Source organism: Callorhinus ursinus, unplaced genomic scaffold (assembly GCF_003265705.2).
Source record: "Callorhinus ursinus isolate GAN/ISIS: 27379988/994484 unplaced genomic scaffold, GSC_fseal_2.0 scaffold10, whole genome shotgun sequence".
NCBI classification, from domain to species: Eukaryota; Metazoa; Chordata; class Mammalia; order Carnivora; family Otariidae; genus Callorhinus; species Callorhinus ursinus.
This window is the reverse complement of record NW_027397072.1, coordinates 29,648,794-29,666,665: the sequence shown is the minus strand read 5'-3', so window position 1 is coordinate 29,666,665 and position 17,872 is coordinate 29,648,794. Positions and strand designations below refer to the sequence as shown.

Genomic DNA, 17,872 nt, shown 5'->3' with positions numbered 1-17,872 from the left:
TTTTGATGTAGTGTTCCATGACTCATTGTTTGCGTATAACACCCAGTGCTCCACGCAGAACGTGCCCTCCTTAATACCCATCACCGGGCTAACCATCCCCTACCACCCCCTCTAGAACCCTCAGTTCTTTTCTTAGAGTCCATAGTCTCTCATGGTTCGTCTCCCCCTCCGATTTCCCCTTCATTTTTCCCTTCCTACTATCTTTTTTCTGCCTGTAAAATTCTTTGACTTTGTACAGCTCTCCAGGGCTCTTTCGACCGCTGCTGGATGTTGCCTGATTTGAGTCCATTTTTGCTCAAATGAACTTAGAATTTTTAATATGCTTCAGTTTTTCTCTTAACAGCTGTGTTGTCAGAGGAGGGAACCCAAGGAGACCTCCATAGCCTCCAGGAGCAAAGAGCAACCAGGCCAAGATACCTGCTGAGTCCTTTGAGTTCGCTGCCTTCCAGCTGTCTCTGGAGGTGGTGGGGAAGTCTCTCTCAGATCCCAGCTTTGCAGCCTTTGCGTTACGAGCTTAAAGAATTTTTTTTTTTTTTAAAGGTTTTATTTATTTATTTGAGAGAGAGAGAATGAGAGAGAGAGCACGAGAGGGAAGAGGGTCAGAGGGAGAAGCAGACTCCCCGCTGAGCAGGGAGCCCGATGCGGGACTCGATCCCGGGACCCCAGGATCATGACCGGAGCCGAAGGCAGTCGCCCAACCAACTGAGCCACCCAGGCGCCCCACGAGCTTAAAGAATTTATTTGACTTCCCCGCCCTGACTGGATCTAGTATCCAGCATGAGTTGCACTGAGTTGAACTTAAAAAGCGGGACAGAGTACGGGGTCAAACTGGGTCCGACTTGGAAACCGGAGTGGGTTTGGGTTGTACTGGGTCTGACTTGGCAACCGGACAGAGTTCGGGGTCGGACCAGGTCCACAGTTAGTCTGGGTCTGACTTAAACTCAACTGAGATTAGCGTGCGACCTCAGGTGAAAAAAAATTGTTTTAACGCTAAGCAAACAGGTTAACCTTACCAAACGTAATCTTGAATTGCAGTGGCCACAGTGGAGAATTTTAACGTAGAGAAACGTGTCCATTTATGAGGTGCCCTAAAAAAAAAAAAAGTTCTCAGCCAAGCACTCACTACAAATAATAATATTTGTATATTAATAATTGTATATTAATAATTGTATATTAATAATATTCATATATAGAGGAAATTATTTTTCCTCCTCTACAGTTTCTGGTAACCAGGATGAAATCCATTTGCTCTGGAGACTTGAAGACAGGATTCTGGAAAAACGCGGAAGCTGGCCAAGGGTAAGATTCTTAACAAGTTATTTCTCTCGGATCTGTATCTGTGGTGCTTGGTCAAGAGAGGAAGATAAAATTTCATGTTTTCCCTTCCTTTCCAAATTCAGATTGGCAGGGAAAAAAACATTTGTAAGAGTTAGTTCTTTGAATTGTGACACCTGACTTTGCTTTCAAGTAACCATTGGTTTGTCTGTCTCATTTTGTGTCCTGCGAATTTAGTTTGGCAGGTGTTAGGTTGGGGGCCCCCAAAAATATTGTTGGACAGAAACGTGGGTTGCAGTCCATCTGGGACTAGGGTCCCACTCACTGTTGCCAGCCCTCAGAGGAATTGTCTTTCTTTTGCTTATCTTTACGATTGTCTCTGTACCTAGTATCCTTTGCACCCTCTTTGGGGATACCTCTTACTTCCAAGGGGTTGTTCCATACCAGCAGGAATATTTACTGCAGTGTCACAGCTGAAAATTGACAAAGATAGTTGAAAGGTTTTTTTTTTTAATTTTATTTTTAAGTAACTCATGGTCAGAAGTTGATCAGGTTGGAGGCTGATATTCAGAGGCTGACAGGAACCTTTTTTAATGCCCTCTCCCCTTAGCTAAAATGAAACTGTATATCCAGAGGGAACGGAAAACATTCTAAGCTTTTGTGTAAGGGTTTGCTGAAACATTCCAAAGACAAACAGCTCTAAATCTAGAACACAGAAATCTTGATTTCCATCTTAGTTGAAAGTCTTCTTCCTGATAAAAAGCAGCAAATCAAGGATAATGTAGTTTGGTGGATGGGTCAACATCTTGATATTCAGGTGGTAACCCAGTTTTTTGAGGAATGTTCATTTTGGGCCTGTTGTCTTGTTCTTAACAAGCATTTTTAATTCTTTTATTATCTCTGACATGTACCAGACAGACCAAAAAAAAGAAAAAAAAGAAAAAGAAAGAAAATAAAGAAGAATATCTGAAAAAAAGTTTTTTTAAGGTGCTAATCTTCCTAGTTTATATTAGTCAATTCATTCAACAACTTCCTCCATCCTAGGAAGTTCAGTGCTGATTATTTTTCTGGCAAACTTATTCCCACTTTCAAAAGTCTTTATCAATGATAAGTTGTAATATACATTATCCTGTTTTGAAAACCAGTTTGTTCCCATGGGATTGGTATTTTAGGGAACAATTTGAACATATGTGAATTTTGCATTTGCTTATGCATGGTTTATCTGCAAGAAATATTTCTAATAAAAATGAATGGAAAACTACCTCTCCACTTCTCATGTGAATAAAGCCCAATGTTCATCAGAACAAGCAAATGCCAATTGTGAGATTCAAAATTCACTAATTCAGTAGACTCTTAATTAGGATTTAGTCTAAGTATTCATTACCACCCATATGATGGGTCATTCTGATGTAATAAAAGCTGTTAAATAACTTTAGCTACGTTTTTTCCCTCTTAAATAGACCTGGTAACACCTTTAACAGATAATTTTTTTAAACGTCATTTCTACTGATATTTTCAATAATTATGTTAAAAATCATATTGGATCTATCAGGTTGTATGTGTTGAGATATATGGAAAATTATAATAACTTATTTTTTCCTAGCACTGTCCCAAGAATTGGTAAATACCATTTTAGGCGGGAAACAAAATCCTCTCCATTTACATATGAGAAGCCCTAGGTACTTGAAAGCAATTTGCCTCAATTTACATTAACTAGTGATGAAGCCTGGGATTTGAACCTTTTATTCAGACCCTTGAATCTGTGTATTTACAGTATGCCTTGATTTGGAAGAGCTGAACATGTTATTTATTGGATTAAGAAAGGCAGTTTGCTTTGTAATATTATCCTATGATAGTGGTCACTTGGTCTAATTTCTAGACCTCTGACCAACAAATTTCAGTTGTTAGTCCCTCTCTCCCAAAACTTTAGGGATCCATCTACCATTATTTTGTTTCACTGCTGGGGGATGAGCCAAACCTAAATTACTCTACCCTCAAGAACTGCTTCTTGGGTGTATCTGTATTCACCTAATTGTATTTATCTCCATGAAGATGGGGAATAATAGGCTCAATTTGTCATTTAACTGTAGAAAGTCACTAACATTTTCTTTAAATTTTACAACCCAAATTCCTTTAATTGCCCTCACAAATGTTCTCTGCTTTCTCTTTTTTATTTATTCTTACTTTCATTGTTCATTTCTGTACCATTTCATGTTCACCCAAAACATATTTTATTTAAAACATATAGATCTATAATCTTCTCTTTTTCAAAATTGAAGTGTATTGAATATTACATTATATGGGCCATAACTAGAATTTGCCAATTTTTCTCACCTAGAGAATTTAACTGTAGTTGAGTTAGATATTTCATTATAGGACCAATTTCTATAGTGAAGAGAACATTGAAGTTTGTAGGATTAAAGAGATTGAAGAGTTTGATTTTGGAGCAACAACATGTTTGTTACATGGGCCATTAGCTTTTTGTGAAAACTTGATGACTTCCTTATTTCTTTTGATGTCAGTTGCTTCTTTATAAAAATAAGAGTTGAGCTAATTCTGTACTATTCCTTTCAGCTTTAACATTGATTGTTGACATAGAAGTGACTTCCCATGCCATCTTACTCAGTTGTAGTGTGGTATAATTTCATCAACAGACAAGACGTTTTGTTTCTAATTCAGTGCTGACTCATTATTGTCTTCCTGTCTTTGTCTAAGAACCCTTGTTCATTAAGAACTTTTTAATTTGATTTTGTCCCTAGGACTTATTTTACTTAAAATTCACTTGGCCTTTGGTTCATATTTGATTAAGATCACTCCTTTTTTTTTTTCTGTCATTATTTTAGAAAGCTGTCCCTTTGTGGAGTTAAATGTTTTTTCTTTTAAAGATTTTATTTATTTATTTGATAGAGAGAGACACAGTGAGAGAGGGAACACAAGCAGGGGGTGTGGGAGAGGGAGAAGCAGGCTTCCTGCAGAGCAGGGAGCCCGATGTGGGGCTCAATCCCAGGACCCTGGGATCATGACCTGAGCTGAAGGCAGACGCTTAACGACTGAGCCACCCAGGCACCCCAAATGTTTTTTCTGTTATTTCATTCAAAACAACAATTAGGATTAGTTTTTTTTTTTTTTAATTATTTGAGAGGGAGAGAGAGAGAGCACCAAGGGAATGGGAGAGGGAGAAGCAGACTCCCCACTGAGCAAAGAGCCAGATCTGACCCCATGACTCCAGATCCCGAGATCATTACCTGAGCAGAAGGCTTAACTGACTGAGCCACCCAGGCTCAAACACACTGATTAGTATTAAAGCATGTCAGTTCTTCAACTGACCTCCATGGACTGGAAAAGAAAAAGGGGAAGTGACTCTTTTAGGATGATGTATCTTTTGGCAGATATAAAACATGTAGAGGCTAGAAACAAGATTTTCCATAGTCCTTTCAACAACCCCCCTGAAAATTTTCCTTAATTATATGTTGCCATAGTCTCAACATTCACAAAATGAAACTTTTAGTTTTTAACTTATACAATTATTATAGCTAAAGCAATTAAGGGCATTGGGAGGTATATTCCAATAAAATTATTTGATATTTAGAAAGATGAAAATGAACCTCAAATAAATGCATTATATTACATTTTATGATTACCTTAATAAGGGAAAATGTTACATCCATTAAAAAAATAGGATGCCGTATATAATGAAGAGTGTAAAACAACAAATTATTAGAGGGAACAGAGAAATTACAAAATGTATGAATCAATAAAGTGGTATAAAAAGGTATCAACACATGATTTTTCAGAATGAAAGGGCCCACTGAGTTTCTAGCTCAATGAATGAAAATATACCCACATTAAAGAACATATTTGTGAAATTTCAGAATAGTAGGGACAAAGGGAAGATCTAAAAGCTTCCAAAGAAGGAGGAAAAAGCAAGTCACATACAAAGTGAGCAATTATAGCTGGGCCAGCAAATTCCAAAATGTGAAGGGTAACAATTCCATGTTCCACTTCCTAGAAATATGGTGGAGAGGCATTATTGAAAGAGGAACTTTCTCTCTTAGGTTGGTTCAGTATCCAAGACAAGCCTGAGCCAGCAAGGAAAGGTCATCAGAGAGGATGAAAAGCTTGGTGAAATGAGCCAAAGGGAGAGTAATACCTATTAAGCATAAGGCTGACTAGGGAACACAGAGATGTAAGACACAGACACTAAACAGATTGAAGCAAATCTTTCAGGTAGGTTTTAGCTAATACTGAAAGGGCAAAGAAGAGGTATTTAGGCCAAGCCTCAATGAAGCAAAGCTTTGGCTCTCATTCTCAGTATATTTCTATACTCGTGTGTGTGTGTTTGGGGGAGGGCATGGGCAGTGATGTTCTGTTAGATGAAGGATCCTATTGAAGGAATGAACATGCAGCAGGGTTAGTCCCTTGGAGAAAGATGTAAATCTCCAGAGCAGTTTAGAAAGGAAAAATAGTGTGTTCCTGGGACATGGGACTTTCAGGGCTAAAACTGAGAAAGTCCTTGGCAAAGCTGGATGATTTGATCACCCAAAGTGAAGTTCCAGGGAGTCTGAGGATTAACAGATAAATGCATGCAAGGCACTGGGATGCAAAGAATAACAGAGGGAGAAGAAGGAAAGTGGAATGGCCAGAGTTTGAGAGTAGAGTTCAGGATAAGCCAACCTTTGAGGGAGCCCTTCAACCAAAAAGGTGAAAAGCTGAACTTAGGGCTGGCATGTAGTATATGCCCAAGACATTGTAAACAGCTCATTTCTGCCCTTTCTCAGGTTTGAATAGATCTCCGTAAAAAATAAAAAAATACCAAATTCCAAATCTACCTTTTCTCAGAATTAATTGGTAATACACATGAGTTTAATAAAAAAATTAGATTTTTCTAGATATTGGAGTTCATGAAGTTTCGTTTTCATTCTGATTCTTTGGACCTACGTACCATAGAGAAGCATCACTATCTTTAGAAACCAAACACCCCCCATCAGAGCTTCACAGTGACACCTTCTGTGCTCTGCCTCCCCCTGGTGCTCTCCTGAGGCCCATGCTTCATTACCTTTTGAAATTCCCAAGGACACAGTTCATTTTCATAAACACAAGATGTGATAGAATTTAACAAAGGCCCCACAACATTGGCTGCTGTCAGGGAAAAAGCCTAATTGGTCTATCTGCTAAAAAATATGCTCAGAATGCAGCCCTAGACTAAAATCTCAAAGGCTGGTTTTGAAAGATCTGCTGAACCAGGGGGTTTGGCAGTGTGTATTTTAAAAAGAGAACATTAAAGTAGGAATTGAAGCATAATTTGAAATTGGATATTTGTGTTTCCCTTTTCTTTCTCACGTAGAGAAAGTATAAGCTTTTTCTGAGTATGACTGCCGCTTTTCCATTGTTAACATTGTGAGACCTGATGGCATCATTTCCTGTCACCTAATTTCCCCCAGCAGTTCTGCATTTTGAAATACTGAGTAATTATTCTCTGCAGTGGCTCTTCATTTTGTGTGCCATATGGGATTAACTGGAAATAATATTTAAAATTTTTAGGTATCTGGAAAAGTAACAAAGAAGCAGGTTAATGCCTTTGAGTGAAAATAAATGATAGAAAAATTAAAACACTCAATGGGAAGGTAAAAGTTGTAGAGAAATAATGCTGCAGGGTATTACAAAATGAGAAATACTAAATTAGATATTGAAATAAAACATTTTTTACAAAGGGCAACTGCAAGTTAGAAAATATTTCATATTTCCCGTTGTGGTTGAGCCTGTTGTTTTCAAAGTCACTGATGAGACTTAAAACAATCACTTTTTTTTTTTTAAGATTTATTTATTTATTTATTTATTTGACAGAGAGACACAGCAAGAGAAGGAATACAAGCATGGGGAGTGGGAGAGGGAGAAGCAGGCTTCCTGCTGAGCAGGGAGCCCTTTGCGGGGCTTGATCCCAGGACCCTGGGATCGTGACCTGAGCTGAAGGCAGACGCTTAATGACTGAGCCACCTAGGCGCCCCCAGACTATCACTTTTTAAAATAGATTCAAATCTGTATAACCTTGGAGCTCTTAATCCATTTGCATTTTACCATCTGCTTTGCGTGCTTCTTAATTTAATATGCATATCAGAATTGATTCAACTTACAAGCTCCTTCAGGAAGACATGTGCTACTATTGTATTGCCGAGATGATGATATTCAACAGTCTGTACAACATAAATCTAAAAGGACAGCATGGAGAGAATATTAGACAAAGAGTTAGGAGACTTCAGTCCAATCATATAATAATTATTAACTCACTTTGTGACCTTGAACAGCAAATCTAAACCCTCCAGGCTTTAATTTTCACATGTAAAATGGATTAACCAACCTCTAAGATTCTTTCCAACTCCAAAATTCTCACAAATACATCATCTTCTTACTGGGGTAGGATTGATCATTTCAGTTAAGAAACAGACATCATCTGCTGCCTCTACTCCCCTCTTTTGATAATCCTATTTAGGAAAGACCTCTCAAGAGCTTTGAATTAAAAAAACTTAAGGTCTTGTAACAAATACAACTAATAAATATTACAGACTGGATATTAAAGTCTTCATACTAATAAAATGCATGAGAAATTAAAAGCTGAAATGAGTTTAAATATATCAATAATCACAATAATTGTAAATATAAGAAACTTTCTTGATGACAATCTCTTAGAAAGAAAAAGACTTGCTGTAAAAGCAAAACCTAAATCAAGCTACAAGGTAATTTCAAGAGACATCCCTATGATATAAAGAAATAGGAAGGTTGAAAAGTGAGAAATGGAAAGTATGTGTTTTCAAAATTCTAATCAAAACAAAGTTGATGTAGCAATGTTATCAAAATGGATAGACTTCAAAGACAAATGTATTGCTAGAGGTAATGAGGATTATTACTTAATCATAAAAGTAACAATTCACCAAAAAGATATAACAATTCTGAATCCTGAATACATCTACCAGTGCAGCCTCAAACATGATAGATAAATATTGACAGAATTACCAAAGAAAAATTGCCAAAACAGAATTTTGATGGGACATTTTTATACACTGATAGATCAAACAATTTAATAAAGCCTGAACTGATAGGCATGTATAGATCTTTGCAGCCAATATTGAGAAAATACTTATACTTTTCCAAAGCAACAAAGCCTATTAACAAACATGTATATAGAATCTGTGCATGTGCATTTATGATGACATCATTTGCATTATGCTACTAAATGTCATAAATGTGCAGATCGCAAACAATCTCTACAAAACTCCTTGGACATGAGAGTCCTTCATTTGGTAGCCAAAGAGAGCAAAAAAGATGTGATTTTCAATGAAAAGTTTTATGTGATTTGATAAATGTATGTACCTGGGTAACTACCACTAAAATCAATATATACAACATTTTCATTACTGTGACTTGGGTCCCAGGTAGTCATTGCTATGCTTTCTGTCCTTATATATAAGATTTGTCTTTTCTAGTGTTTCATAGAAATGGAAACATAGAGTTATACTTTTATGTGTCTGGTTTCTCTCACTCAATGTGTTATTTTTAGATTCAGCCACATTGTTCTTTTAAATTTTTATTGTTATGTTAATCACCATATATTACATAATTTGTTTTGGTGTAGTGTTCCATGATTCACTGTTTGCTCATAACAAACAATGCTCCATGCAGAATGTGCCCTCCTCAATACCCATCACCAGGCTAACCCATCCCCCCACCCTCCTCCCCTCCAGAAACCTCAGTTTGTTTTTCAGAGTCCATCATCTCTCCTGGTTCGTCTCCCCCTCTGACTTACTCCCCTTCATTCTTCCTCTCCTGCTATCTTCTTCTTTTTCTTTTTTCTTAAAATATGTTGCGTTATTTGTTTCAGAAGTACAGATCTGTGATTCAACAGTCTTGCACAATTCACAGCGCTCACCGTAGCACATATCTTCCCCAATGTCCATCACCCAGCCACCGCATCCCTCCCACCCCCGACCACTCCAGCAAACCTCAGTTTCTTCCTGAGATTAAGAACTCCTCATATCAGTGAGGTCATATGATACATGTCTTTCTCTGATTGACTTATTTCACTCAGCATAACACCCTCCAGTTCCATCCACGTCGTTGCAAATGGCAAGATCTCATTCCTTTTGATGGCTGCATAATATTCCATTGTGTATATATACCACCTCTTCTTTATCCATTCATCTGTCGATGAACATCTTGGCTCTTTCCACAGTTTGGCTATTGTGGACACTGCTGCTATAAACATTGGGGTGCACGTACCCCTTCGGGTCCCTACATTTGTATCTTTGGGGTAAATACCCAGTAGTGCAATTGCTGGATCGAATGGTAGCTCTAATTTCAACTGTTTGAGGAACCTCCACACTGTTTTCCAGAGTGGCTGCACCAGCTTGCATTCCCACCAACAGTGTAGGAGGGTTCCCCTTTCTCCACATCCCCGCCAACATCTGTCGTTCCATGACTTGTTAATTTTAGCCATTCTGACTGGTGTGAGGTGGTATCTCATTGAGGTTTTGATTTGGATTTCCCTGATGCCGAGCGATGTTGAGCACTTTTTCATGCGTCTGTTGGCCATTTGGATGTCTTCTTTGGAAAAATGTCTGTTCATGTCTTCTGCCCATTTCTTGATTGGATTATTTGTTCTTTGGGTGTTAAGTTTGATAAGTTCTTTATAGATTTTGGAGACTAGCCCTTTATCTGATATGTCATTTGCAAATATTTTCTCCCATTCTGTCGGTTGTCTTTTGGTTTTGTGGACTGTTTCTTTTGCTGTGCAAAAGCTTTTTATCTTGATGAAATCCCAATAGTTCATTTTTGCCCTGGCTTCCTGTGACTTTGGTGATGTTTCTAGGAAGAAGTTGCTGTGGCTGAGGTCGAAGAGGTTGCTACCTGTGTTCTCCTTTAGGATTTGGATGGACTCCTGTCTCACATTTAGGTCTTTCAACCATTTGGAGTCTATTTTTGTGTGTGGTGTAAGGAAATGGTCCAGTTTCATTCTTCTGCACGTGGCTGTCCAATTTTCCCAACACCATTTGTTGAAGAGACTGTCTTTTTTCCACTGGACATTCTTTCCTGCTTTGTCAAAGATAAGTTGACCATAGAGTTGAGGGTCCATTTCTGGGGTCTCGATTCTGTTCCATTGATCTGTGTGTCTGTTTTTGTGCCAGTACCATACTGTCTTGATGATGACAGCTTTGTCATAGAGCTGGAAGTCCGGAATTGTGATGCCGCCAGCTTTGCTTTTCTTTTTCAATATTCCTCTGGCTATTCGGGGTCTCTTCTGGTTCCATACAAATTTTAGGATTATTTGTTCCATTTCTTTGAAAAAAGGGGATGGTATTTTGATGGGGATTGCATTGAATGTGTAGATTGCTCTAGGTAGCATTGACATCTTCACAATGTTTGTTCTTCCAATCCATGAGCATGGAACGTTTTTCCATTTCTTTGTGTCTTCTCCAATTTCTTTCCTGAGTATTTTATAGTTTTCTGAGTACAGATCCTTTGCCTCTTTGGTTAAATTTATTCCTAGGTATCTTATGGTTTTGGGTGCAATTGTGAATGGGATCGACTCCTTGATTTGTCTCTCTTCTGTCTTGTTGTTGGTGTATAGGAATGCCACTGATTTCTGTGCATTGATTTTATAGCCTGCTACTTTACTGAATTCCTGTATGAGTTCTAGCAGTTTTGGGGTAGAGTCTTTTGGGTTTTCCACATAAAGTATCATATCATCTGCAAAGAGTGAGAGTTTGACTTGCTCTCTGCCGATTTGGATGCCTTTGATTTCTTTTTGTTGTCTGATTGCTGTGGCTAGGACTTCTAATACTATGTTGAATAGCAGTGGTGAGAGTGGACATCCCTGCCGCGTTCCTGACCTGATATTCGCTGTAGGTTTTTCGTAGATGGCTTTTATGATAATGAGGTATGTACCCTCTATCCCTATACTCTGAAGAGTTTTGATCAAGAAAGGATGCTGTACTTTGTCAAATGCTTTTTCTGCATCTATTGAGAGGATCATATGATTCTTGTTCTTTCTTTTGTTAATGTATTGTATCACGTTGATTGATTTGCGGATGTTGAACCAGCCTTGCAGCCCAGGGATAAATCCCACTTAGTCGTGGTGAATAATCCTTTTAATGTACTGTTGGATCCTATTGGCTATTATTTTGGTGAGAATTTTTGCATCCATGTTCATCAAGGATATTGGTCTGTAATTCTCCTTTTTGATGGGATCTTTGTCTGGTTTTGGGATCAAGGTAATGGTGGCCTCATAAAATGAATTTGGAAGTTTTCCTTCCATTTCTATTTTTTGGAACAGTTTCAGGAGAATAGGTATTAATTCTTCTTGAAATGTCTGATAGAATTCCCCTGGGAAGCCATCTGGCCCTGGGCTTTTGTTTCTTGGGAGATTTTTGATGACTGCTTCAATTTCCTTAGTGGTTATAGGTCTGTTCAGGTTTTCTATTTCTTCCTGGTTCAGTTTTGGTAGTTGATACATCTCTAGGAAGGCACCCATTTCTTCTAGAATATCTAATTTGCTCGCATAGAGTTGCTCCTAATATGTTCTTATAATTGTTTGTATTTCTTTGGTGTTGGTTGTGATCTCTCCTCTTTCCTTCATCATTTTGTTGATTTGGGTCATTTCTCTTTTCTTTTTGATCAGTCTGGCCAGGGGTTTATCAATCTTGTTAATTCTTTCAAAGAACCAGCTCCTAGTTTTGTTGATCTGTTCTACTGTTCTTTTGGTTTCTAGTTCATTGATTTCTGCTCTGATCTTTATTATTTCTCTTCTCCTGCTGGGTTTAGGCTTTATTTGCTGTTCTTTCTCCAGCTCCTTTAGGTGTAGGGTTAGATTGTGTATTTGAGACCTTTCTTGTTTCTTGAGAAAGGCTGGTATTGCTATATACTTTCCTCTCAGGACTGCCTTTGCTGTATCCCAAAGATTTTGGACAGTTGTGTTTTCATTTTCATTGGTTTCCATAATTTTTTTTAATTCTTCTTTAATTTCCTGGTTGACCCATTCATTCTTTAGTAGGATGCTCTTTAGCCTCCATGTATTTGAGTTCTTTCCGACTTTCCTCTTGTGATTGAGTTCTAGTTTCAAAGCATTGTGGTCTGAAAATATTCAGGGAATGATCCCAATCTTTTGGTACCGGTTGAGACCTGATTTGTGACCTAGGATGTGATCAATTCTGGAGAATGTTCCATGGGCACTAGAGAAGAATGTGTATTCCGTTGCTTTGGGATGGAATGTTCTGAATATGTCTGTGAAGTCCATTTGGTCCAGTGTGTCATTTAAAGTCTTTATTTCCTTGTTGATGTTTTGCTTAGATGATCTGTCCATTTCAGTGAGGGGGGTGTTAAAGTCCCCCACTATTATTGTATTGTTGTCAATGTGTTTCTTTGCTTTTGTTATTAATTGCCTTATATAATTGGCTGCTCCCATGTTAGGGGCATAGATATTTACAATTGTTAGATCTTCTTGTTGGATAGACCCTTTAAGTAGGATATAGTGTCCTTCCTCATCTCTTATTACAGTCTTTGTTTTAAAATCTAGTTTGTCTGATATAAGGATTGCCACCCCAGCTTTCTTTTGGTGTCCATTAGCATGGTAAATGGTTTTCCACCCCCTCACTTTCAATCTGGGGGTGTCTTTGGGTCTAAAATGAGTCTCTTGCAGACAGCATATGGATGGGTCTTGTTTTTTAATCCAGTCTGATAGCCTGTGTCTTTTGATTGGGGCATTTAGCCCATTTACATTCAGGGTAACTATTGAAAGGTATGAATTTAGTGCCATTGTATTGCCTGTAAGGTGACTGTTAACTGTACGTTGTCTGTGTTCCTTTCTGATCTATGCTGCTTTTAGGCTCTCTCTTTGCTTAGAGGATCCCTTTCAATATTTCTTGTAGGGCTGGTTTTGTGTTTGCAAATTCCTTTAGTTTTTGTTTGTTCTGGAAGCTTTTTATCTCTCCTTCTATTTTCAATGACAGCCTAGCTGGATATAGTATTCTTGGCTGCATGTTTTTCTCATTTAGTGCTCTGAAGATATCATGCCAGTCCTTTCTGGCCTGCCAGGTCTCTGTGGATAGGTCTGTTGCCAATCTAATGTTTCTACCATTGTAGGTTACATATCTCTTCTCCTGAGCTGCTTTCAGGATTTTCTCTTTGTCTCTGAGACTCGTAAGTTTTACTATTAGATGTCGGGGTGTTGACCTATTTTTATTGATTTTGAGAGGGGTTCTCTGTGCCTCCTGGATTTTGATGCCTGTTTCCTTCCTCATATTAGGGAAGTTCTCTGCTATTATTTGCTCCAATATACCTTCTGCCCCTCTCTCTCTTTCTTCTTCTTCTGGGATCCCAATTATTCTAATGTTGTTTCGTCTTATCGAATCACTTATCTCTCGAATTCTGCCCTCGCGATCCTGTAGTTGTTTCTCCCTCTTTTTCTCAGCCTCTTTACTTTCCATCATTTGGTCTTCTATATCACTGATTCTCTCTTCTGCCTTATTTATCCTAGCAGTTAGTGCCCCCATTTTTGATTGCACCTCATCAATAGCCTTTTTGATTTCAACTTGGTTAGATTTTAGTTCTTTTATTTCTCCAGAAAGGGTGTCTCTAATAACTTGCACGCTTTTTTCAAGCCCAGCTAGTATCTTTAAAGTCATGATTCTGAACTCTAGGTCCGACATCGTACTAATGTCTGTATTGCGTAGGTCCCTGGCTGACAGTACTACCTCTTGTTCTTTTTGCTGAGGTGATTTTTTTCGTCTTGTCATTTTGTCCATAGGAGAATAGATGAATGAGAGAACAAAATACTAACAGGTTTACAATGTCCCCAGCAAATATACTGTATACAAATCAGAAAAGACCTGAAACCAGGGGAAAAGAAAGGGAAAGAAAGAAAAAAGAAAGAGAAAAAAAAAAAAGATAAAAACAAAAACAGAACAATACAAAAACAGCAGAATGTGATCAAATATGATCAGGCTAGTGCATAGATCAGTGCCACACACTAGATTTTGGGCGTATTTTGGTCTGTTAGAAAAAAGTGCCTCCTAAAATTTTAAAGGAAGAAAGACATATATGTACAAAATAAGGGTTGATACCATGAAGGGATAGAAGATGACTGTAAAGATGAAAATTATAAAAGATTTTATAAAAGGACTTGATAAGATAAGAAGTTGTTTGAAAAAAGAAAGAAGATTTAAAAAAAAAAGAAAAAAGGGAGAGAATGTGATCAGGCAGGAGACTAGAACAGAACCATACACTAGTGATTTAGGGTATATTTTGATTTGTTAGAAGAAACTGTATCTCAAAATTTTAAAGAGAGAACAACTTATATATATATGCCAAAAATAAGGGTAACTACTATGAATGGATAAAATATGACTCTAAAAATGAAAAATAAAATTTTTTTTTTAAAGAGATTGATAAGATGTTGGTTGAAAAAGGGAAAAAGAAAAAGAAAAAAAAAACAGTTAACAAAAATTAACTTTGATGAACTAATGAATCATGGTAAAAAAAAGCCATGAATTCTATGTGCAGTATTCCCCTAACGCTGGAGTTCTCCCGTTCTCCTTGATCGGTAAACTTGGTCTTGGCTTGCTGGCTGTTCGTGCTGATCTTCTGGGGGAGGGCCCTGTTGCTGTGGTTTCCAAATGTCTTTGCTGGAGGCTGAATTGCCCCGCCCTTGTCGGTTCGGGCTAAGCAAGCTGCTGGGGTTTGATCTCAGGAGCTTTTGTTCCCTGCAAGCTCTCCGTACAGCCTTGGAGGACCAGGGCAAAAATGGTGGCCTCCCAATATCCACCCAGAGGAGCTGAGAACTCGGGGCCCCGCTCCTCAGTGCGCCCCCAGAGAAAAGCAGTCACTCCCTTGTCCCTGGTCTCCGGCTGCACTCCGTGCTCACCCGGCCTGTGACCGAGCGTTTGTATCTCTGGCACCCAACCCCGTGTGGAGTCTCCAAACCCAGCAGATCCCTGCGGTGCGCTCCCGCGCTGCTCCTCCCCGGGAAGGAAGGGGAGTCTCCCCGGATCTGCCGCCTGTTGGGTCCCTGCTGCAGGAGCAGTGGCCCCACTGGGCTGCGGATCACAGTTTATGGCAACCCCGAGCTGAGAGCCCGCGCCTCGGCTGCGTCTTTGCAGCCGGCTTCCCCGCTCCGATACCTGGGAGCTCTGGCGCACTCAGGCTCCCCCTGTCTTTCTGTGACCCCAAGGGTCCTGAGACCACACTGTCCCGCGAGGGTTCCACCCCCCACTTAGCCACTGGAGCGACGTCCCTCAGTGGAGCCGACTTCTAAAAGTTCCGATGTTGTGCTCCGCGGCTCTAGCACTTGCCAGAAGCGGCCGGCGGAGGCCCCTCCCCCGCCGTCTTTCCTCCCGAATATCGCCTCGGATTCACTTCTCCGCACGTCCTACCTTCCAGTAAGTGGTCGCTTCTCTGTTCAGAAAGTTGTTGCTACTCTCCTCTTCGATCTCCTGTTGAGTTCGTAGGTGTTCAGAATGGTTTGATCCCTATCCAGCTGAATTCCTGAGACCAGACGAAATCTAGGTCTTCTACTCCTCCGCCATCTTGCTCCGCCGCAGCCACATTGTTCTTGATAGACATTCTGGTTGTTCCCAGTTTTTGACTAGAGAAAAAAGTTGTGAACATTCCTGTACAAGTGTTTTTGTGCATATAGGTTTTCAGTTTTCCAAGGTGAATGTCTTAGTTAATAGCGAATCATATGGTAACTGTATGTTTAAATTCTTTTAAAAAATGTCTCCCAAAGGTTTTATCCTTTCATGTTCCCACCAGCCATGTATGAGTGCCATTGCTCTACTACCTGGACAAGTCTTTTCAACTTTAGACATTTGAGTGTGAGTGTAGTGTGTTACCTTATTGCAGTTTAAAGTCCTATTTCTCTGGTGACTAGTGATGTTGAATATCTTTTCATGTGCTTATTAGTTATTTGTATATTCTTTTTTAATGAAGTGTCTGTTCAAATCATTTGCCCATTTTTAAATTGGATCTCCTTCACATTATTGAGTTGTAAATATTCTTTATATATTTTCCATACAAGTCCTTTATCATATGTATGTGTTGCAGATATCTTCTCCTAGATTGTGTCTTTCTATTTAACATTGTCTTTGCAAAAGTAGTAATTTTTAATTCTGATAAAGTTCAGTTCTTCTATGATTCACATTTTTTTGTGTGTGACTTAGGAACTCTTTGCCTAGTCCAAGATAACACATCTTTCTCTTATATTTTTTTCTAGAGTTTTATAATTTCAGTTTTTCCATGTAAGTCTAAGATCCATTTTGAATTAATTTTTAAAGATGCAGATAAGAGGTGAGGTTTATATTTTTTCCGTATGGTACCCAGTTGTTCTAATACCACTACTGAAGAGGCTATATTGTGTTCCTTTGGTGGTGTCATGGTTCATTGATTCTTTGTGTTCCTTGAAAGTCTTAGGTTGCTGCTTTTGCATATGAACAAGTGGCTACCTCCTCCAGTCTTCACATTCTCCAGGTAAGATCCATTGTGGATTAATTCTTTCTTCATCACTATCTTTGCATTTTGAGGGTAAACCCTATATGTTATACTTCTTATATGTTATTGGATTTTATTTACTATAAATTGTTAAGAGTTTTTGTGTTCATATGCATAAGGATATGGTCTGTAGCTCCTCTTTTTGTAAAGACTGCATCTGATTTTGGTATTACAGTGATGCTAGCTTTATAAAACGATATGATAAGTTTTTCCTTCTCTGTTTTCTGAAAAAGCATGTGTATGGTTATTATTTCTTCCATAAATGTCTGATATAGTTCATTGAAATCATAACGTCCTGCAGTTTTTGTGAAAATTATAGAAAAATCAGTGTTTTTAATGAATATTGCAAAATTCGATTTTCTATATCATCTTGTGTTAGTTTTGGTTCATTGTGATTTTCAAGGAATTTATGTTTTTCTTGAAGGTAGCCTATATTGTTATCAAGTTGTGATAACGACTGTATTTTTAATGTCTGTGGGATCTTTAGTGCTCTCCTGTGTCATTTCTGGTAATTTGTGTCTTCTCTCTCTCTTTTTTTTAATTGATCAGGCTAATTAGTTACAATTTTGTTAGACTTCTCAATGAAACAATTTTTGCTTTAACTGATTTTTCTTTATTGTTTTCTAAAATTGTATTGATTTTCAATTACATGTGCATTATTTTCTTCATTATACTAATTTGTTTTTAATTAGCCCTTCTTCTTCTAGTTTCTTAAATGGAAAACTTACCTTATTTATTTTTAGACCTTTCTTCTTTTCTAATGTAAGTATTTAAAGCTATAATTATCCCTCTAAGCACTGTTTTAGCCAAATCTTACGATTTTGATATTTTGATAATTTCATTTTCATCAGTTCAAGATATTTTCTAATTCTTCTGGTGATTCTTTCTTTGACATATTTATTTAGAAGTGCATTGTTTCAAGTCCACATATTTGGGAATTTCCCAGATAGCTTTGTTAATTTCTGTGCTAATTCTCTTGTCAGAGAACATACTGTGTATCTGAATCTTTTAAAATTTATTGACTTGTTTTATAGTCCAACATATGGTTTATCTTGGTGGCATGTGG

General features: G+C 38.2%; 1 long non-coding RNA gene across 1 annotated transcript in view; it reads right to left on the bottom strand.

The window, feature by feature from the left end:
* LOC141373495 (uncharacterized) overlaps positions 1-505 on the bottom strand; it is a 110,119-nt gene extending 109,614 nt beyond the window's left edge. Inside the window, exon 1 of the long non-coding RNA XR_012379556.1 lies at positions 418-505. This is a non-coding gene — a long non-coding RNA (uncharacterized lncRNA). The remainder of the gene's footprint in view (positions 1-417) is intronic.
* Between the last annotated feature and the right edge of the window lie 17,367 nt (positions 506-17,872).